Genomic DNA, 23399 nt, shown 5'->3' on the forward strand with positions numbered 1-23399 from the left:
ATAATTCATAATTTCAACCACATGGCTGAAATTGTTAATTATTGCATAATAACCCAATATCTAGATTTAACTAATTTCAAATTGATATATGAGATTGGCCAGATCAGGAAACAGAGTCTACAAAAATGAGTGGAACTTTATTGATATAAACTACAGCATCACATTCTTGAAAACTTGGCAGGGTTTTCTCTCTCTGCTTGTTACACCCAAAAGTTTGAGTTTCTTTCTAATCTTTTCTTCTTTTCCTGAACTTAAATCATGTTTTCCTAACTGCCATCATATAGTTTCTTCTAAGGTCATCTCTTTGGTTTTCTATATGATAAGTTATTCCACATGCTATATTTATATTTAATTTTAAAATGTTTGTAAATCTCCATTTAATATGTTTTCTGGGTTTTCTGTTCTTTTTTAATTATTACTATTCCTATTATTTTTGCATTATTTTTTCTTATTCTTATCTAGTTTCATATAATTATGTACCCAAGTAAGAAATGTTGTCTTTGCAAAGGATGAATCCCTGCAGGAGAAGAGCTGGTTAAAGAACAATGAAGGCCATGGTATAGGTATTGACTGAGAATAGATGTGGTCCATTATAGCAAGAAAGCTTGAATCATGACTAGAAACCTAAACAATGACAAAGAAATATGGAACAGCATTACAACATGGCAGTTAGCTAAGTAATGCAGCAATTGATTTTAAATGGCAGTCCTCCAAACAAATTACATAAAAAGAAAATAGAATTACAGGGATATCAAGAGAATGAGTGCTTTAAAAACATTCTTATAATTGTGACGCTCGAAAATGCCATTGAACAAATAAAACCTGGCAAAGCTGTTTCAGTGAACACTTGAAGGGAACAACTAAAATAGGAAATGGCTTTTGGAACTATTCAACCATTGTATATGGTCAAACATGGAGATAAGAGATAGAGCATGGTTGACTTTGAACAAAAATCTTAACATCCAAAGAATCTTTGGCCAACCTCCCTCCTATGACTTTTAACCATATTTTATAAATGACTCATAATGGCATGAGCTGAATTTTAACCCTCCAAAATATCACATACTGTATGGGTTAAATATTGAATACTGAATTTGATTAGAGAAGTAACCATATCAAGGCACAGTGTTTTTTGAATTCTCAACAACACAGGATATTATTAACTACTGATATTGATTGGAAGGTATATTGTCTCTAATTGTTGTTGTTAGTTGCGAAGTCGTGTCCGACCCATCGCAACCCTATGGACAATGTTCCTCCAGGCTTTCCTGTCCTCTGCCATCTTCTGGGCTCCATTTAAGCTCACGCCTACTGCTTCAGTGACTCCATCCAGCCACCTCATTCTCTGTCGTCCCCTTCTTCTATTGCCCTCAATCTTTCCCAGCATTAGGCTCTTCTCCAGTGAGTCCTTCCTCCTCATTAGGTGGCCAAAGTATTTGAGTTTTAGCTTCAGGATCTGGCCTTCTAAAGAGCAGTCAGGGTTGATCTCCTCTAGGACTGACCGGTTTGATCGCCTTGCAGTCCAAGGGACTCGCAGGAGTCTTCTCCAGCACCAGAGTTCAAAGGCCTCAATTCTTTTGCGCTCAGCCTTTCTTATGGTCCAACTTTCACTGCCATACATTGCAACTGGGAAGACCATAGCCTTGACTATACGCACTTTTGTTGACAGGGTGATGTCTCTGCTTTTTAGTGTGCTGTCTAGATTTGCCATGGCTTTCCTCCCCAGGAGCAAGCGTCTTTTAATTTCTTGGCTGCAGTCCCCATCTGCAGTGATCTTGGAGCCCAGGAAAATAAAATCTGTCACTACCTCCATTTCTTCCCCATCTATTTGCCAGGAATTGAGAGGGCTGGATGCCATGATCTTGGTTTTCTTAATGTTTAGTTTCAACCCAACTTTTGCACTCTCCTTCTTCACTCGCAACAAGAGACTCTTCAGTTCCTCTTCACTTTCTGCCATTGGAGTGGTATCATCTGCGTATCTTAGGTTGTTGATATTTCTTCCAGCAATCTTAATTCCAACTTTTGATTCATCTAGCCCTGCCTTTCTCATGATGTGCTCTGCATATAAGTTAAATAGGCAAGGCGACAGTATACAGCCTTGCCGGACTCCTTTCCCAATTTGGAACCAATCAGTGGTTCCGTGTCCAGTTCTCACTGTTGCTTCTTGGCCCGCATATAGGTTTCTCAAGAGACAAATAAGATGTTCTGGTACTCCCATCTCTTTAAGAACTTGCCACAGTTTGTTATGATCCACACAATCAAAGGCTTTAGCATAGTCAATGAAGCAGAAGTAGATGTTTTTCTGGAACTCTCTAGCTTTCTCCATGATCCAGCGTATGTTGGCTATTTGATCTCTAGTTCCTCTGCCTCTTCGAAATCCTGCCTGTACTTCTGGTAGTTCTCGATCCACATACTGCTGGAGTCTAGCTTGTAGGATTTTAAGCATAACTTTACTAGCATGAGAAATGAGTGCAATGGTGCGATAGTTTGAACATTCTTTGGCACTGCCTTTCTTTGGAATTGGAATGTAAACTGATCTTTTCCAATCCTGTGGCCACTGTTGAGTTTTCCAAATTTGCTGGCAAATTGAGTGTAGCACTTTTACTGCATCGTCTTTTAAGATTTTGAATAGCTCAGCTGGAATACTGTCACCTCCACTAGCTTTGTTGTTGCTCAGCTTTTCTAAGGCCCACTTCACTTCACATTCTAGGATGTCTGGCTCGAGGTCAGTGACCACCTCATTGTGATTATCAGGGACGTTAAGCTCATTCTTGTATAGTTATTCTGTGTAATTTTGCCATCTCTTCTTAATCTCTTCTGCCTCTGTTAGGTCCCTGCCATTTTGGTCCTTTATCATGCCCATTTTTGCATTGAACGTTCCCTTCATCTCTCCAATTTTCTTGAAAAGATCTCTGGTCCTCCCTATTCTATTGTTTTCTTCTATTTCTTTGCACTGTTCATTTAAGAAGGCATTCTTATCTCTTCTAGCTATTCTCTGGAATTCTGCATTCAATTGGGCGTATCTTTCTTTTTCTCCCTTGCCTTTTGCTTCCCTCCTTTCCTCAGCTATTTGCAAAGCTTCCTCAGACAGCCATTTTGCTTTCTTGCATTTCTTTTTCTTTGGGATGGTTTTGGTTGCTACCTCTTGTACAATGTTGCGAACCTCTGTCCATAGTTCTTCAGGCACCCTGTCTATCAGATCTAATTCCTTAAATCTATTTGTCACCTCTACTGTATATTCAACGGGGATATGATTTAATTCATACCTGACTGGCCTGGTGCTTTTCCCTACTTTCTTCAGTTTAAGCCTAAACTTTGCAACAAGAAGCTCATGGTCTGAGCCACAGTCAGCTCCTGGTCTTGTTTTTACTGACTGTATAGAGCTTCTCCATCTTTGGCTGCAGAGCATATAGTCAATCTGATTTCTGTGTTGACCGTCTGGTGATGTCCATGTGTAGAGCCGTCTCTTGGGTTGTTGGAAAAGAGTGTTTGCTATGACCATCATATTCTCTTGAGAAAATTCTATCAGCCTGTTCCCTGCTTCATTTTGTACAGGCCAAACTTGCCTGTTATTGCAGTTATCTTTTGGCTTCCTACTTTAGCATTCCAATCCCCCATGATGATAAGGACATCATTTTTTGGTGCTGGTTCTATACGGTGCTGTAGGGCTTCATAAAACCGGTCAATTTCATCCTCTTCAGCACCGGTGGTTGGGGTATAGACTTGGACTACTGTGATATTGAATGGTTTGCCTTGGATTCGAACTGAGATCATTCTGCCATTTTGAGGATTGTATCCCAGTATTGCTTTTCCTACTCTTTTATTGACTATGAAGGCTACTACATTTCTTCTGAGGGATTCTTGCCTGCAGTAGTATACCTGATGGTCATCTGAATTAGATTCACCCATTCCTGTCCATTTTAGTTCACTGATTCCTAAGATGTCGATGTTCAGTCTTGTCATCTCTTGTTTGACCACGTCCAGCTTGCCTTGATTCATGGATCTTACATTCCAGGTTCCTATGGAGAAAAAATCTTTACAGCATCGGACTTTCCTTTCACCACCAGACACATCCACAGCTGAGCGTCCTTTCGGCTTTGGCCCAGTCGCTTCATTCTTTCTGGCGCTACTAGTACTAGCCCTCTGCTCTTCCCCAGTAGCATATTGGACGCCTTCCGACCTGAGGGGCTCATCTTCCAGCGTCATATCGTTTTGCCTTTTGGTACTGTCCAAGGGCAAAGATACTGGAGTGAGTTGCCATTTCCTTCTCCAGTGGATCACATTTTGTCAGAACTCTCTGCTATGACCTGTCCGTCTTGGGTGGCCCTGCACGGCATAGCTCATAGCTTCATTGAATTACACAAGCCCCTTCTCCACGACAAGGCAGTAATTCATGAAGGAGAACATAAAAGGCATTAATCTCTGCATCTTTTTTTTAGCAAACAATGCAGAACTGACTAGGCCTGTTCCAAAATCTGTCTTCAGAATAACCATTTTCTATTCTTTTGTGTGTGTTTTTTGTTCTCCTATTATTTTTCTCAAAGTATCCAATCATTTCTTTCTATCTTCTGTTTTCAAGGGTTTTGTTTTTTTTGATTACACGTACCTATTTCCATCACTCTGAAATTGTCCAATTTCCTACACTTCCCAATCTGGGATGGGTGAAGAGTACCATGGAAACAGTTTCCTACTGATGTCTCTCCCTTTGGGAATTATAGGGAGCTGCTGGAGAGATGATTGTAGAAAAAAAATGTCCCTTCTGTCCCCTGGAATTAAAGATGAGCAAGAATGCAACAAACCATAAAGACAACATTTCCAAAACTCTCTTGTGTTTGAAATGCTATTTCACCAAAAATATTTTTTTCTGAACAATAGACTAAACAGATCTTTTTTGTTAACAATTTGAGTTTTCAGCTGACTTTGAGGGAGCTCATCCCTTCTTTAGTTTGTTAATACTATATAACCAGCCTCTTTTGAAACTCAACCATCCAATTGTAGAGTCTACTATTGTAGTATTTTTGTGAATGGACTCCTCCCATCGCTGTTACAATGGTCACATGAGTTGACCATTTGCTTAGGCACAATAGGACAAAAATAGCTTAACGAGCTGTTTAAAGAAGATGGAGTAAGCTCCCCCCCCTTCATCTCCTGAGCTTGGGCTGAGATTCCCTGGTGAAGAAAAGCTTAGAAATTGATTGGATTGTGCTTACAGCCTCTGAAGTTTTTAAACCCTGAGGTGTTAACTCTTACATTTCCCTGCCTTAAACTCTAGGAAAACCAACCCAAACCCACCCCCCAAAAAAGGGTGATATTCCTGACCAGGAAAGTTTTTGCCATTTCTCTCTTCCTGTTTTTTGTCAGATTATGATGGGAGAGTCTAAACCTTGAGTGACCTGCTTTTAATGAGCTTCTCAATCAGTACCCGTGAGTGCTTTCCCCTCCCTTTCTTTCCTCCTTCCCTCCCTCCCTTCCTCCCTCCCTCCATCTCACACACACTACACTTGCTCATTCACAGCCTGCTTTATCCATAGTTAAAGGAACGATCAGCTTCTCTGCCTTGAGTAGCACAGTCGTGGCGAGAACATTCAAAGAGAAGAAAGTGAACTGCGAGGAAGTGGGGCAGGGGAACGGTCGGAAACGCAGGGAGTGCAGAGGAGTCTATAGTTTCTAGAGAGGGGGAAGGAAAACCAGAAGACCCCTTGCTTTTCCTGAGCAAAGGTGAAGCCATCTCTGACAACTCACCACTGAATCTGAAGACCGTTTAACAGAGACAGGAGATTTTGCAACTCAAAGTAAGTTTTTTTTTTACTTAACTTGTTTCTGACAGTAATACGGTAAGCCACCCACCCACACATAATTTCACATAAAATTGCAACTTGGGGAAAGGCAATGAATCAAAGGAAGCTAAGTACTCTTAAGGTAGTATCTCTGTTCATCTGTTTCTATGGCTGAAGAAAGTTGATGAAGGAAATAAGACCTGAGAGACTTCAGAATATCCGTTTTTGTGGGGAGCAAGGATGACATTTCTTATTTTTGTGAGGATGGGTACACTATCCCCTTTATAATTACACAGTGCTGAGCAGTTTATTTCAAATAATATGAGCAGCATTCATCACCTCAGGAAGAGTCTTCCTGGTGACCCTTCTTCCTGTTGTCCTTACTGAGGGAATCATAAGGAGTAAAATATATGGAGTTGTATCATTGTTTATCTCCTTCTGAAAGGATTCAAGAGCCAATTTAAAAGTAGAAAAGAGGACCCCAATCCCCTTAGGATTGCCTCTTCAGCCCCTCTGGGAAGGGAAAGGAGAGTTGGTGATCTTGTGGAAGAGCCTGATTGTAATCATTTCTTCTTTGAAGAGTGATTGTCCTTGTGTCAGCATTAAACAGAGAGCAGAGCTTTGCATACTTTTTCCCAAGTATACCAGCTACTGTTAGTCACCTTCGCTTCTGCTTCATTGAACATGCTCACATTTATGACAGGGACAAGACTGCAGATTACTAGGGCCAAAATGAGTTTTTCTAGCATGAAAGGTCTGCAAATGCACGTTGTTCTGCTTCTTTGACTCTACATTTGTGAATTTAATTAAATCTAGATTATTATTTTTTTACAAGGTTTATTTGGTGTCATCCTTTTACTTATGTGATGGTTTCCAACAATTTACTGTAACAGAAAATTGTGCTTTCTAAACATTTTTTTTAAAATGAAAGGTGCCAAGCTTCCTTGAAAGGACTTAAAATAGCTTATATTGTGTTTAGGATGGATGTTCCTCGTTCCACAACCTTGCTTTTATTTTTTAAAAAACTTTTTAACAGTTGTGACATTGTTAATTGTATGCCGCCATAGTCAGGTTCAGTGAGGTGGGTGACCATATAAATTTGTTAAGTAATACATATTTATATACGTTTGCTATGGAACTGCAAATGTTACAGAGGAATAATGGCAGACTACATGGAGTTTCAGTATGATTGCTGCATCATGTGCCTTCAGACAATATACTGGAGTTTTATGACATAGAAAAGTCTTTAAAGTTCCACCTTTAATTTTAACAAGGCAGTAGGAAACTATAATGTCACTATATCTCTGGCCATCCTTTTCCTTTTCCTGTTTTAGGAAGTGGAACTTTTGATTTGGTTCCATAATTTCAATACAGAATAGGATGAAAAGAGAGACCAGGGAACAGAAGTAGAACACAACCTCTCGGCCTCCATGGCTTGCATCAAAGGCAAAGTCGAGTCCTGTGAATTCCAATTTGTCACTTCCAGTTTGTGTGATGGAACTATCCCATGTTTGTCAAGAAAGCTGATGTAAGAAATGAAGGCTGGGCAATGAATTGAATGCTTAAATATAAAATTTTAAATGTAAAAATGAATTCCATGGAATTAACGATAGCTAAAATGAATTATTGCTCACAATGATCAGATACCTGTGGGTTGAATAACATATGTGGATTCAACATCCTGGTTAGAGATCCAGGTGTCCTACTTGCAAATGGTCTACACCAAACTTCAGATCAGTTTGGAATCCATTTAAAATTGTATTTGTGGGACCATTTGTTTACCATTCTTCATTCCTGGCCTGCAACGTTTTTAGAATTATACAGCTAGATCCCTCCCCTACCTTTCTTCCTCTCTCTCTCTCTCTCTCTCTCTCCTTCCTTCCTTCCTTCCTTCCTTCCTTCCTTCCTTCCTTCCTTCCTTCCTTCCTTCCTTCCTTCCTTCCTATATTCAGTGAGCAGCAAATACATGAAGAAGATATAAATTAAATATCTGATCTGATTTTCAATCAAAATTAGAGTTTACCTATGTTATAAATGTATGGCATTGGTATGTCTTCATTATTTTACTTAAAGATGCACCTGCATGTATCTGCATTTGATATCCTTTTACAAGATATGCCCCCCCCCTGGAAGTATGGCTGAAGGCTCATCACTGCAAGGCTGGTGAAACATCGTGGACAGGGCCAGGGGCCTGTCCTTACTTTCTCTTCCATGTTTCATCTTATCCTGCCTTTTCGAGCTCAGCTGATAAACAATAAAATAACATGTGACAAAAATTGCACCTTCTCATTTGCATGCTTCTATGAGTCTCATGGGATATACTGTAGTACTAAAATCCGGAGATTTCATCTCTTTGCTTTTAATTAAATTTTAATCAAAAAGCTAGAGAATAAACATGACTTGTCAGTTGGCCAGAGTTTTAAAATTTGTAGTTAAAAAAAGATGTAAATCACTGTTTCATTTGGAGAGAAAACACTCCTTTCTCCTGTGTTAGGATAGCCTCAAACAGACATTTGCTTTTCTCCCCTTTGATTACAAAGTGAAATATGTTTAATAATAATAATTACAGAACGATCATTTGGCATGGTGTTTTACAATGCAGTGAAAGTTTTTAAAAGTTTATGGAGCAAAAGTTCATCTTTTTTATTTGGATTCAGAGAGGATTCAGGCCTGGATATGGAACAGAAATAACATTGGTCACACTTTTAGATGATTTCTGGTAGGAGTGAGATGATCCATCCTTGCTTTTGTTGACCTCTCAGCAGCTTTTGATACCCTTTACCATGGAATCCTCTTGGGCTGACTTAGCTGAGGTTGGGGTGTGTGTCTGTGAGGGGAGACACAGTTTTATGCTGGTTCATCTCCTTCCTCTGATTGCAATCAGTGTTGATAGGAGTGAGAAGTCCAGCCCACAACTTCTTTGTTGCAGGATCCCATAGAAGTCAATGATTGCTATGTTCTTTTTAAAATATCTACCTGAAACCTCTGAGTGAGATCATCCATCACCATGGATTGAGATGTCATCAGTATGTTGATGATACAGATATACACTAATTCCTGGGTGAACTAAGTGATACTTTGGATGTCCTTTCATGGTGTCAGGAGGCTTTGGGGAGTTTGGATGAAGAACACCAGGCTTCAGTTGTTCTCTGGTAAGACAGAATGGCTGTTAGGTGGTGGTGAGGGCTCATCTCTCCATCGATTTTTATCATCTTAGATGGGGTTGCACAGTCCCAGACAGAACTGATGAGTAATCTGGGGGTCCTTCTGGACTCACAACTCCTGCTTGAAGAGGAGGTGACAGTCATGCCTAGGACAGTCTTTGGTCAACTGTGTTGTGCATCAGCACATCCCTTCCTGATTGGGAGGCTCCTAGTCACTTACATGCTGTTCATCTACTGCTTGAACTATTGCAACATTTTACAGGGGGCTAACCAACTGTACTCATAGCTGTACTGGGACTGAGACGGGCAGTCTCTAAAATCTGGAAGTTTCAGCTGGTACAGAAGGTGCCCGAGTGAGTAATTTTGGGCACCCCAAAGATTGTGCATGTAAAACCTCTGCTGTGCAAGGTGCATGGGGTGCAGGTCTGCTTGGGCCAATTGGGCCAATTCAACATGTTAATTATTAACTTTAAAGCCTTATACAGCATGGGGCCAGGTTAGCTGTGGAATTGTCTTCTCCCCATTACATGGCACATCCCAACCAATCAGGCAGAAAGGGCATATTGTGGACCCTGTCAGTTAAATAATTTCAACTGGTGGGATCCAGGAAGAGAGCATACTCTGCCATTGCCCCTGCTGTTTGGAAAATCCTTCCTCCAAAGGTGAGGTGGGTCCTCACTCTCCTGGCCTTTCAGAAGAATTTGAAGACCTGGCTCTGTTGACTTGCCTGGGGCTCCCAGAGGAACGTGCAACTTTGGGGCTGGTAACCTTGAAGACCCTTTCCCTGCTTTTATCTTTTAGCTTATTCCATCCCTGTTTCATCTGCTTCCTTTTGCTGAGACATAGTATTTTAATATGGTTTTTATGTTTTAAACTGTACACTGAACATAGCCGCTGCTGGACTGAGATGGGCAGTTTCTAAATTGGACAAATAAATAAAAAAAGATGTATTAGCACAAGTAAACTAGGAAGACCATAATAATGGGGATAAAGTCTGAACTCCTGAGACTTTGTTTCAATTGAGAACATCAAATAAAAGATTAGGACAATATCTATGGTCTAACAAGTAGTTTTGGGGGTGGAATATTAAAAAAATAATCAAGACATCACAATGGAAATGTTTCCAAGGTTTTGTTTTTTCTCATTCCCATCAAATTCATAATGTGGGAAGATCAAACTCTAACTAGCATTTATCATTTGCCCAAGACATATCTAACTTATCGGTAGTCCTCGACATACGACCATTTGTTTAACAATGGTTCAAAGTTACGATGGCTTCAGAAAAAGAGGTTTATATGACCTGTACTCACACTTATGACCATTGCATACTTATGACCACTATTATGTGATCGCAATTTGGGTACTTGGCAATTATCTCAAATTTACCACTGGTTGCAACATCCTATGGTCATGTGATTGTGATTTGCAGCTTTTTTTTTTTGCTAGTTTCTGGCAAAAACAAAACAAAACAAAAAACATTCACCGAGGGAGCTGGATTTGCTTAATGCCCATGTGAGCTACTTAAAAACCACACAGTTCACTGAACCACATTGATGCACTTCACAATGACTGGAAAAAATGGTAATAAAATCAAGTCCATCATGTGATGACTCCATTTACGATTATGCTGACTTAAAAGCAAAATTGTGGCCCCAGTTGGGGTTATAAGTCAAGATCTACCTGTATTTTTGAAATTGAATGAAATGGTTGGAACATTTGGGAGGTTTTTTTTTTTCTTTTTCACAAACACTTCCTCTATCGTCAAATCAGAATTTTCTATCTAAAGCACGGTAGACATCAGACAGATAATTGGGCAGTGGGGAAGACCCTTTGTAGAGGTTATTACTTTGCAGCATTTCCTGGAATGACCTTGAGATCATGCATCCTCACACTAGAGTTCCACAAATGTTCAATACACACACACACACACACACACACACACACACACACACTTTATTTAAAAGGTGGACATCCATCTGCTAGAGTAGAATTCTTCCCTATAAAGTGAGCAAGAAGAAGCATCCAAAAATTAAGGAGACATTTCCTGACATTTAGAACAATTAATCAGTGGAAAAACTTGCCTCCAGAAGTTGTGAATGCTCCATCACTAGAGCTTTTTTAAAGGAAAAAAATTGGACAACCACTTGTCTGAAATGGTATAGGGCTTCCTGCCTGAGCAGAGGGTTGGAATAGAAGACCCCCAATCTCCTTCCAACTCTCCTATTCTGTTATTCAATAAAAATCTCTCTACCTAGACTTACATATATATTTTATAAAAGAAAAACAACATCAGTATTCTCACAAACATGCACATATTCTGCCTTTCCCTCCCAAACATAGGTAATGTAGTGTATATTGCTATAGTTTAAATGTCTGCGAGAAAATGCCTTTTGTTCTGCTTTCATTTATAGCTGGGAGTACACAGTTTTCTTTCCTTTGCCAGTCATAGAAAGAGTGAAAAGGAGGCAGCGAATCTCACCCAGGAGATTACTTCTGAAGGCTAATAGGATAATGGATCAGGTTCCATGATCTCAGCTAAGTGTGGATTTGATGAAACAGCAGAGTGCTCCATTTAGTTATTGGGTAATAGCATTACTTGGAAATTATGACAAATCAATATGGATAAATATTACAAAAGTTTAAGGGAGCTGGGTGCAATGGAAAGGAAATACTGAGCTTCTGCCTGGATCATTTTGTGGACAGAGAAGAGAAGCAAGGGCAAAAGAAGAACAATCACTTGCATTTCAAAGGCAAGTCCAGAAACAATGGTAGAGTTAAGAAATACCCCAATCGCCAGGACAAGTGATTAGGATCAAAATCTGCCATCTGCTAAGAATGTTAACCTTGAAATATCCATTGCTTGAGCCAAGTGGAATTCTTTTTTCTTTCCTTCTATACACTCAGCTATTACGTAGTTAAGTAATTGTTTATAAATCATTTGCTTCATAGCATTTTAAAAAAATAAAAATTAAATTAAAGGGGATTTTTATGTAAAGGGGTAAGAATATCATAAGTAAGAAGTGTATTTTTGATATATTCATAGGAAACACCCTATGTTTTATTATGGGTTTTCTCAGTGCTTTTTTTGTAAAAGAAAAAGGTGCCGGAACTCACACATGTCATACAACCCGCCTTGCCTACCCTACAAGGTTCCATCCAAAAAAGGTGCCGGAACTCCGTTCTGAACGTTCTATGAGAAAAAAAGCCCTGGGTTTTCTGAACCACATATTCCTCCACAAATATTATTTCTGATCTGATTTCTTAGCAAATCATCCATATTTATATATTTATATTTTATATTTATTAAATTTTTATACTGCCCTTCTCCTGAAGGACTCAGGGCGGTGTACAGGGCAATAAATATTAAAAACGAAGTACAAAAGTTAAAAAACAATTAAATATTATGCCCGATATAAACAGTAATTAAAACCATGTTAAAAACCCAGCCCTTAACCCATCAAACCAGGCCGGATTGCTCAAATAAATAAGTTTTTAGATCCCGCCGGAAGGAGCGAAGGTCGGGGGCCATCCGGAGCTCGACCGGCAAGCGATTCCACAGGTCTGGCGCGCCCACAGAGAACGCCCTCCCCCTAGGGGCCACCAATCGACATTCTTTGATCGGAGGCACCCTGAGGAGGCCCTCTCTGTGGGAGCGCACTGGATGGAGGGACATCCATGAGTTATTAATATTGAGTGTATGAATTGAATAACTTTTCCATGCATTAACAACCATCATCTTTGCCAACAGTGCAGAATTAGGATCGAAGGTGCTGAATTCCTTATGAATCTGACCACAGATTTATTCTGTGTTATCCACGGTATTTTACACTTTCTGTGTAGTGTTTTCAGAATCTTGGCTCAGAAACGCATCAAAATTCATGTTTGTATTGAGTGAACAAATGTAAAAATGAAAATACCAGACATACAAGTTCTGCTTGAAGCTTAAGAAAGAGGTCTCTCAAAGTAGTTTGATTTCATGAACTTATGTAAGTTATGAGAGATGTGTTTGACTAATGAAACTGTAATCTGTTTGGATAGGATTGAAATCATCATTGCAAATCTCATAGCTGTTCACAAATATTTGACCTGTTTACATGGAGCGCTGTGGGGGAGGGCAGAATTTTCACTGATAGCCCACAAAGGCACAATTTCAGAATATACAAAGCTATCACAATGACATGAGTGAATGCTCCACAACATCAAATCTTTTTACCAATGGCAATGGCAGGTAACCTATAAATTAGCATTATTCATGACATACTTTTCTGTTTTTGTTAAAGAGACAGCTGAGGTCTCGTTTCTCTTTTAAGTGATTTGATACATAAGAGGCTATATTATTTGTCACAATCATTGTTATCCATTCTAAATAATTTTATATGTATTCTTATTCTGCTATTCTCCTGGTTTGCACTTTAATTATTTTAATCTAGAATTTAAATACATTGTAAGAAAAAAAAGGAAAATTTCTTTCCAGTAATGTCGCATTTTTGCTCATGTTATCTCATGTTATGAATGCTCCAACACTGGAAGTTTTTAAGAGGAGACTGGACAGCCATTTGTCTGAAATGGTATAGGGTTTCCTCCCTGAGCAGGGGGTTGGACTAGATGACCTCCAAGGTCCCTTCCAACTTCTTCTTCTTCTTCTTCTTCTTCTTCTTCTTCTTCTTCTTCTTCTTCTTCTTCTTCTTCTTCTTCTTCTTCTTCTTCTTCTTCTTCTTCTTCTTTTTCTTCTTCTTCTTCTTCTTCTTCTTCTTCTTCTTCTTCTTATTATTATTATTATTATTATTATTATTATTATTATTATTATTATTATTATTATCTATAAGGTTGAAATGAGCTCAGCAACTGGTGTTTTCACAGAGACAACCATGTCATTTTTGTTGGCAACCTATGAAACAGTTTACTGTTTAGCTTGGAATATTGTTTTGATTTTCCAGTCTAGTTTATAGCCCATTCATTCATTCATTTTATTTATTAAATTTATATGCCGCCCATCTCCCCGATAAGATGACTCTCAGATGTTATCCTTTCCTTGAGTGTTATCTCATACAAGTCTTAACTCCATCTGACTCTTCTTAGCTTCTTTTGAGATTAGCAATGGATCAGCCAAAGTTGTCTAGTTGCTGTTTTTTTTATTTATAGACAGGTGATTATACAGGGCAGAATCTAATGTAACTTGTGAGTACTGTGTATCATTAGTTAATGTTACAAAAGGCCCTATAAAATTGTCCTCTGCAAAATCACACAGTGAAATTGCAGAGATAATATCACCAAATCTCCAAATTTCTCCTCCAAAGAGAGAAGAAAATAAGTTCTCCAATTTCTTGTATAATTGCTACAGTATTCAGCCTAGCATACATTCTGTTTCATTGCAAGTGGCTGTGGTAAGAACTGCTTGGCATCCCAGCCATGATTTTGTTTTCTTCATAATGTCTGGAAATCAGCCCATTCTGAAGCCTTTGTGTATGTCAATGTGTTGAGAGAGGGGGAGGGAGGGAGGGAGGGAGGGAGGGAGGGAGGGAGGGAGGGAGAGAGAGAGAGAGAGAGAGAGAGAGAGAGAGAGAGAGAGAGAGAGAGAGAGAGAGAGAGAGAGAGAGAGAAAGATGATAGGTCCTACACAAGTTAAATAATACAGTAAAAAAATTTCTACAAAGTGGCTTTTTTCTAGAGGGCAGTGAAAATTCACCCCTCCCCCAGAAAAAATGTATTCTAGGAAATGTATATTCAGCTGTCAAAATAAGTGTCTTGGATGTGATTCACTTTAAGCCTCTTTCTTACCTTTCAAGAAAAGTACACAGCAGTCAGTGTGTAGTTGAATATGAAACCAGGTCACATACTTCCTCATGGGACTTCCCAGTCTTGCTTTGCTTGACCCAGATCTTTTGTGTAATTGCCTTTGATCTTATCGTCCTTGCTCACAGGGAACAGAGGATTTAAAAGCATCCTCACAGTCATTCACCTTTCTGGCTTTCTCCTAGTCACCCTCCTATTTAAGCCTGGCATATTTTCAGTATTTTATCCCCTAAACTTCCTTTTTTGTAGGTGAATGTTCACTGTGTTTTTAAAATATTTTATAGATAGTTCATTTTGCATTTGGAGGGTCATTAGTAGGCCACGTATGTATTCAATACTTTCACACACTCCCTTATCATTACCATTTTCAGGACTCTTCGGTTCAGTACACAGAACAAGGACCCAGTTAAATTAATTGAATTAAAAGGGCATGAGATAAATGGATAACAGCTTAAAATAAAATGTTAAAGCAGTTGAAGAGCGGTATTAAAACAACTAATTTGAGAGTAAATGACCCTTGATTATCCTTGTATGATATCCAGGTGGTCATCAAAGCTTCTGTGGCAGTGTTTCTTAACTTCAGCAAATTTTAGATGTGTGGACTCCAACTCCCAAATGGGTGGATGGGTAATTCTGGGAGTTGGAGTCTACACATCTTAAAGGTGCTGAGGGTTGATCAGTGGTTCGCACCACTTCAGCAGAACCGGTACCTAATTTTTTTGTTGCCCAGGCCCAGAATAGACTTCCGGAAGCAGCATCCATACAGAGAACTGGTTGCTCTCTGAATTCTACCACTGGGGTTGATGGATCTCCCCAAAATTATTTACTATTCATTTCTGAAGTTTCAACAGTTGCACTCCTACTGTGGTCACATAGGTAAAAGAAAATGTTTAGACTAAGAAGACAAGATTGTCTAAGAAGACAATCTTTGTCAGGTCCCCTTTTTGGTACCCTGTCATTCTGGTGGAGAGTGGAAGCGGACACTCCAAAGGGAACATTCTTTGCATGCTTTCACTTTGCTGTAACCGCATGGGATTTAGGGAGGGGGGAATCATCTTTGGAGATGGGACCAGTGGTGGGATTCAGCCAATTCATACCAGTTTGGCAGAACCCGTAGCTAATTTTTTGTTGTCCAGGTCCAGAATGGACTTCTGGAAATGGCATCCACACAGAGAACTGGTTGTTCACATATTTGAATCCCACCACTTTGCTATTCATTTCTGAAGTTCCAACAGTTGCACTCCTCCTGTGGTCACATGATCGATTTTGGGCACTTGTCAACCAGCTCCTATATATGGCCATTTGTAGCCTCCCACAGTCATGTGCCTGTGATTTTCAGCATGTGTTTCAGATTCGGCCCAGGTTCGAATCTCAGAGGGTATGGCTGACTGATGAGAACAAATGAGTTTGAAATGGCCATATTAGTCTCCCTTTAATTCTTTGTTAGCAAACCAAAAAATTTACACACACACACACACACACACACACACACACATATATATATACACATATACATATACATATACACAGTATACATATACATATACATATACACATACACATACACATACACATACATATACATATACATATACATATACATATACATATACATATACATATACATATATATATATATATATATATATATATATATATGTGTGTAAATTACTAACAAAGAATTAAAGGGAATTTACACAAATATATGAATTGTCCGGTGTGACTACTGCCTGTTCGATAGCCTTCAAGATAGGCTGAAAACAGGAAATAAAGATTTGCCCCATGTTTGGGGCCTAGCAAGGTAATCTAAATAGTTAACATTTGAAATATATATATATATATATATATATATATATATATATATATATATATATATATATATATATATATATATATATATATTTGCCTGTATTTATTTCCAATTTCCAGCAAAAAACACCCCTGGGGGAAAACAGGTTTGTTTATCAATCACAGTGTTAGCTTAATGATTGCTACAAAAAAGGCCATAAAGTTGGGCACAGTCATGTGGTGACCTGCATAACAACCACCATGAGATTTAACCATAATTCCTGGGTTAATGATGGCCATAAGTTGAGGACTACTATATTAGGGTTAATGCTTTACATTCAAAGGCCAAGGTTATGCAACTGGGATCTCATGGTCATCCTCTGTTGCAAACAGGTGTGTCAGCAGGAATACCCCCATGGCTCTGAAGTACCATTTTGGTTTAGAACATGCTGTCTCAGGAATTCTGGGAGTTGAATCCACGAGTCATAAAAGAGCCAAGGTTGCCTACCCCTAGTTTAGAATATAGCCTGCTACACATTCCTACTATGTGTCTGTTGAGGGAGAAAGTCCACTGAGTTCATTGAGGGTTCCTTTCTCCTCAGTAGGGATTGAATCTAATTTTAGGGAATTATATCTGAAATAAGACTAACAGCCTTCTGACATGGCCTCACCAGAGCCGTGGTGGCATAGTGATTAGAATGCAGTAGTGTAGGCTAACTCTTCCAACTGTTCAACTGCCAGCAGTTTGATCCTGACCAGCTCAAAGTTGATTCAGCCTTCCATCCTCCTAAGGTCAGTAAAATGAGGACCCAGATTGTTGGGGGCCATAGGTTGACTCTGTAAACCACTTTGAGGGGGCTGTAAAGCAGTATGAAGAGGTACAGTATATAGGTCTAAGAAATGTTGCTGTTGCTAGCTCCCCTGCCTCATTCTAGTCTGAGGCTGATAACTTGCCCCCTGTTGATCTTGGGATGCTGAAAATGTGTGGATAACCTAGTGAGCTAATTGCTGCCTTTTCAAGTGACCAATGAATGCCTGAAAACTATGTCATTCAATCTGCTATGACTGGCCCCACAAATATATCCTTCACTTTCATTACAAATAAAATGGAATACAGGTAACTTCTCATTTAGCAACCAGAACTTGGTTGCTAAGTAAAGTGGTTGCTAAATGACACTACAATTATGCTTATGATCTTACTTTAGTTTTCCTTTGCTTTACCTATCTGCAAAGGTCATCAGTGCAAGGTGTGGTCACAGAGTTACTTTTTCATCATTGTTGTAATTCAAATAGTCACTAAATGAGGACTACTTATAAATCCTGCCATCACTTTTCTTCGTATTTTCAGCACGTGTAGTTGGTTGTGAAAAAAGAAAAGGGGAAAAAAGGAAAATCTGGATATTGGTAATGGGTTGAAGCTGCTCTACTACCAAGCCCTCATTCCTTTTGTATTAAGAATCTCATTGGGAGTTCTACAAGTAGAAAGATATCATGTCATCCATTTGCAACCAGCTGCTTGCCCAATATTTTAATCAATATACAGGCTGAATAGTTCCAAATCACTAAATAAAAATAGGTCTTAGGCTGCAGAAACTACAACTCACTGTAGTAGCTGTTCCACACTGACCCACTACTGAAATAACTAAAATATCATTACTGGACCTTGCGCAAATGGGGAAAAGAAAGAAAAAACCAGAACCGTACAAACAGCCTGGCATTTTGCATACCTCTTTCTCCCCTGACCAAGAGAAGGAGAAATGGACAGAATTTTGGTCACTTTCACCCCCACGATTCAGCTTTTCCCTTAAAGGACCTGGTAAAGTCCCAAAGGTGTTTTTCAGAAGGTAACTGAGCTTTCTTTATTTTTTCTTTGAAAATGTTTCGCTTCTCGCCCAAGAAGCTTCTTCAGTTCCTCAGGAACTGTGGGAGGTTTGGGACAAGTGCTCCATCCAGTAGGGATATAGACTGAGCACTGCAGAGCTTCACTGGTGCAGTGCAGGTGTTCTGCAGTTGAGACAGAACTGAATCAGCTCACTGGCTGCTCTCACCAATATAGATCCATAAACCACTTTTGAATTGGCACAAAATCACCAAGTACACAGCGGGTGGGTGGGTGGGGGAAATCCTTTCTACTCAGTAATGCTGATAAAACCTTAGGACATACTATAAATGGATCTGAGGAATTAGAAGCTACTTTTAAACTGGTTTTATTGGAGCACCATTTGATAGAGGTGGGTGAGGGTGGTGTCCTTTAGTTTTGTAGATGCAACAACTCTAAGCATGACTTCGATTTTAAAACTTCCCCGTTGCATTCGAAACAAGAAAAAGCAGTTACAACCTTTAATATTTGCCTGAATTATGGATGGAGAAGAAATTTAACACGGATTTCTATGGAGTAGATTTACAGATTTTATTAAAAAATGGGCCCTTCCTGGCACTGAATAGACTGCAAACATTCCTTTTGCCAAAGTAGTGCACAAAATCCCATTTATTCGCTCAGATCCATTTGAAAAGGAATGGGAAGGAAGGGTGGTTATGTCTGGAAAAAGGAAGAAAGAAAGAAAGCTTATGTTGAGAAAATTATTCATCTTCTGTATGACATTATGTGTGTTCTGTCTTCCTCCCACTTTGCAATACATGGTCAATTTCTCCAGGTTCTTCCCCATGTATTAATGGGAAATTGCAAAGAAAATAGATATACATATTTTTAAACGTATTTTTAAAGAAGTGATTAACTGTCCTGCAAATGATTACAATAAAATTGAAATTTTTACTGATCTGTGAATCCCTAATCTGAACCAGAGCATGAAAAAATACCCATGTCAGTGCCACAGCTAACAATAGAGATTTCCATTACTGCATCCAACTAATGTTAAAAATGCACAGAAAATGGTATCATTTTAAACATATTCATTCCTCAAACTTTGCCCTACACATTTAACCTAAGGGGCAAGCGTGTACGTGTTACAAAATGACTACGCAAATTGTTCAAATATCACAATATTCAGATAAGTGGAAAATGAGGTTATTAAACTTCCATGAAAATTTCAGGAAAAAACACACCATATAAGCCACTATATGGTAGATTCACTTGTGTCTGATCTGGATTGTGTCTGAAGCTTGGCTATACATAGTTGCCATTTGTAATTGTGCTACAAACTGAGAAAATCACAGCTGTAGTTGTGGCATCTGCTATAGTGGCTTTGAAGTATTCTTTGTCAGGCCAAATGAATGAAAATTCACTGGAACTGTGCATGCTGCTCATGTACACCATGTAATCACTGTCCTCTGTTGTGATGTTTGTTTCTATCTGGTGCTGCCAGATATTTCAACTGTCCTTGCTATTTGTTGCAGTCAACATTTTTAATCTGCAAGGGTACTTTTGCAAAATAAATAAATATGTACATGTCCTGGATGGTTTTTATTTTGCAGCTTTATTTGTTCTGCCTTGGTATTTACTTCAACAGTTGCCAAATTTTGTAGCACTATGACTCCTTAAAATGATGAATGAATTTATGGACCCCTCTCCCAAATAAGCTAATTGCCTAGAGGCGGTCCGGGTTTGGATGGGGAGAAACAGGCTTCGACTCAATCCCGCCAAGACTGAGTGGCTGTACATACCGGCATCTCAGGAGAACCAGCTTTGTCCATCGCTAACTATGGGGAGTGAGGTGTTACCCCCCCCGTTGATAGGGCTCGCAACTTGGGCGTCCTCCTGGATTCACGGCTCAGTTTGGAAGATCATATAGGAGCCGTGACCAGGGGTGCTTTTGCCCAGGTTCGCCTGGTGCGCCAGTTGCGGCCCTATCTGGACTGAGATGCCCTACGCACAGTCACTCATGTACTCGTGACCTCCCGGTTAGACTACTGCAATGCTCTCTACATGGGGCTGCCCTTGAGGACCACTCAGAGGCTTCAGCTGGTGCAGAATGCAGCTGCGCGAGTTGTGATGGGAGTCTCCCGATATTCCCGTATAACGCCTCTTCTCCGCGAGCTGCATTGGCTTCCAGTTGCCCTCCGGGTGAGATTCAAGGTGCTGGTGATGACCTATAAAGCCCTAAATGGCATGGGCCTGGATTATCTTAGGGAGCACCTGCTGCCAGCATCAACTTCCCATCGTCCTGTGCACTCCCATAGGGAGGGCCTCCTTAGGGTGCTGCCGGTCAGGGAGTGCTGGTGGGTGATCCCAGAGGGAGGGCATTCTCTGTGGGCGCACCTGCCCTGTGGAATGACCTACCTGTGAAACTCCGGACTGCCCCCGACCTTCGCTCATTTTGTCAGGACCTGAAAACTTGGCTCTTTGATCTATCTGGCCTGGACTGAGGGGTTTTAAGTTTTAAACTTTGTTTTAATTTGTTGGGCTAGTAATTAATTAAATTTATTTTAATTCTATTTCTATTTTAACTTTAATATTGTTTTTAAACTTTGCCCTGTAACCGCCCTGAGTCCTTCGGGAATAGGGCGGTATATAAAACTAAATAAATAAATAAATAAATAAATAAATAAATAAATAAATAAATAAATAAATAAATAAATAAATATTTCATCAGGATTAGGGCTGGATAAGAAATTATTTTATCCCTTTGAGTGATTAAATTTCAATCAATATTGTTGCATAGAGACCCCAAAATTGTGACACCAGCTGATGCAGGTAAAGCAAAGAGAAAGTCACGAACAGTTTTTTTGAAAAAATTGTGCCCTCTTCCCAAATGTTATAACATTCTGGTTGGTCCTGATCCAATTTGAGAATTCCTTCATTACACAGTACACTTAATGGAATTAAGCCATTTTCTGGATCTGCACAATCTACAATATTTATTCTATAGATATAAAATTAATCCAGTTTAGAACCAAACTCAGCATGTGATATAAAGGCAGCTGCTAGGTTTATAACTACTATAAATGCAATGTCAGCGGAACCAGCAAGTAATTCTTTTAAACAAGGATGTTGCTTATGTATACACAAGCAACATGCCTGCCTGTAAACGCTATATTCATGCTGGAATCCAGTTGCAGATACTGGATATATGGATGAATCCAAGCCCATGAAACTTTTTTGAAGTGAAATTCTGATGTGTTTTTCCTTTATAATCATGAGACAGATGCTGTTCTATGCTGAAAGAGTTATCGAGATCCATCAGTGTACAATATATTAAAATTTAGGGATTTAATTCATTCTTGGGGGGAGGGGATAAAAATGTGGGTTAACATTAGGTAAATTATTTTCTGAATTTTCTGAATTATAAGCTCCCTAGAGCAGGGGTAGGCAACCTTGGCTCTTTTATGACTCGTGGACTTCAGCTCCCAGAATTCCTGAGCCACCATGTTGGCTCAGGAATTCTGGGAGCTGAAGTCCACGAGTCATAAAAGAGCCAAGGTTGCCTACCCCTGACCTCATGTCCTAAGAACTTGGGGATCAAAATGCATTTCTCCCTTTTTCATTGAAACCAGCATCATAATACCTATTCTGTAATTTAAGAGCCATAGAATGTAAGAATTAAATTATTCTCATCAATTATTTAAACTTTCTCCATGTCTAGTGCAGGTATTTATTTTTACAGCATTCCCAACAGATGGTCATCCAATTTCCTTTAAACACCTTCAGAGAACATCTCCTAAGACAGTGATGTTCCATTGTTGAAAAATTGTTCTTCTGATGCTACCTTTTCTTTGTTGGGGAAGGAAGGCGTATTTTGAAATATGAAAGACAAACCCTTTCTCTCCAGAAACATGATGGTAGAAGGAGTAATCTCTCAGCTTTCAAAAAAAAATCATGATGTTTACAATTTTCTCCTAAAATACTTGGGAAGCTTTGGGCTTTCCTTATAAGTCTCTTTCAGTATAGAAACAGAGCTGATGAGTGATAAAGATGACAGGAGAACTTTAGATATCATTGAGTGTACATTAATGAAATTAGGTAAGGCCTATTAAAAATAATTCCTATAGTTCTCAGCAGTAAAGGAACATATTTTCTGTTGTGATTCAGGGTCAGCCTGTGGGTTCGGCACTTGGGTCGGACGACTCAGAGGAGGAGGAGGAGGGGGGTGTTGAAGAGCTTGCTGAGGGGGTTGGACAGCTTGATGAGAGCCCTCAGCCAGGACCCTCTCATCTGGTCACGACGCAGATCCAGCTGTGTGAGCCTGACAGCGTAGATGAAGATGACCCACAGCTGTCCCTGTTCAAGGACGCCCGACGCAGGAGGCAGTCAATCAGGAGTAAACAGAGGAAGGCAATGGGGCTCCTCGGAAGGAGGCAGAGAGAAGCCACGCCCTGAACTGTATTTAAGGGGGAATGCGTGGGAGGGCTGGTTTGCTGAAGGCAACCACTTGAAAAGCTCCTGTTTCTTGGTTCGTGTCTTGTTCTATTTGTTTTTGTAGCAATAAATTTGGCAGGCATAATTCCAGCCTCTTGCCTTCTTGTAAAAGGGGTTGTCCCTGCCTTTTCTGCAGGGCCGGTAGCAGGCTGGTACAGAACATTTTCTTATTTTTGCAAGGGTATGTTTGCTTGGAAAGGGCAAAACTGAAAAAGAGACTAGACATGAACAGTGCAGATGATTATGATTATGATTACCGGTATTTGCTTATCCTGTAATGAAGCTGTAATTTTTCAAATCATCTATACAGCCCATTTATAAGCGAAACAGCCATAGCTCAATGAGTAAATATTTTACATATTAAAAGCCCCAAGTTCAGTTCCTTGTCTCTCTGTAAAGAGATGGAGAAATAGCTGCGTGAATTCTTGAAAGTTGCTCTGGGCATTGGAGCAATGGCTAGTTGAGCCAATAAGCTGATTCAGTATTTCAATGTCTCCTGTTAACTTTGTCCATATTAATGCATACAAATCATGACAAGGAAAGGACTTCCTTCTGGAAAATGTT

General features: G+C 39.5%; 1 protein-coding gene across 1 annotated transcript in view; it reads left to right on the plus strand.

Moving 5' to 3' along the window:
* Window positions 1-5593: 5593 nt before the first annotated feature.
* The window catches only part of PTN (pleiotrophin), a gene marked incomplete at its 3' end in the record, with an annotated part of 90511 nt that continues 72705 nt past the window's right edge, over window positions 5594-23399 (plus strand). The window contains exon 1 of the mRNA XM_083365383.1: window positions 5594-5792. The remainder of the gene's footprint in view (window positions 5793-23399) is intronic.

This window comes from Vipera ursinii (genome assembly GCF_947247035.1).
Source record: "Vipera ursinii genome assembly, chromosome: 6".
Taxonomy (NCBI): Eukaryota; Metazoa; Chordata; class Lepidosauria; order Squamata; family Viperidae; genus Vipera; species Vipera ursinii.